Raw genomic sequence first — 901 nt, forward strand, 5'->3', positions numbered from 1 at the left:
TTTTGTTTGGTTGAGTTAAAAATACAACAAACTTGTTTACATCAGGTGACGTAATATCAACAAAAATGTTTAACAATCAACAAAAGTAAGTTTGTTTCTTAAACTTATTTATTTTTATGAAATAATTTCAATAAAAATTTAAATGAAGTTATTTTTAAAAGTGTTGCCAGACTAGATAAATATTTTTTGTAACTTCAATTTGAATAATTTAACAATATAAAGTAACCGTCGATATGAGCCACATTGTAGGTGAAATCAGTTTATTGGTATACAGTTTTGCCAGATTAAATTACTTTTTTTTAATTTAAATCAAAGAACTGCAACCCTTACCTCTAAATACCCATTATCAGGGTTGCCAATTTTGTTAGAACTAGCTTTGCTGATTAAAGTTTGGGTTCTAGTGAGAGCAACCTTATGATCCGATAACAAGAGTAGCGCGATACTGCCAGATGTTGCAAGTTTCATTCGGACTAGTTTTGCCGCTTAGGTGAGTTGAAACGTGGTCCGATACCTATTCGAAATGTTTGCTAATCCCTAAAAGTGCCGACAATGGTTGCCAGTTTTACAGTTTTTGCCTCAAAATTGCCTTTTACAAAAGTTGAAGATCCAGTTTGGCTTCGGTGGTCTTTTCATCAAGCACAAGGATCGTTGATGTTTGTATTTATTTGCAAGATAATTTATTAAGATAAATGCAAAGTATATAATCAATGTTTTATTTGTTGATGTTTATAATAAAATTATGTCATCCAGTGATTTTGTTTGGTTGAGTTAAAAATACAACAAACTGCTTGTTTAAATCAGATGACGTAACATCAACAAATTGTTTATAATATTATCAAACCAAAGTTTGTTTATGTTCTTCAACTTGAGGTCGATAAACATCAACAAAAGTTAGTTTTTT

The sequence above is a fragment of the Aplidium turbinatum genome, chromosome 7, assembly GCF_918807975.1.
Source record: "Aplidium turbinatum chromosome 7, kaAplTurb1.1, whole genome shotgun sequence".
NCBI lineage: Eukaryota > Metazoa > Chordata > Ascidiacea > Aplousobranchia > Polyclinidae > Aplidium > Aplidium turbinatum.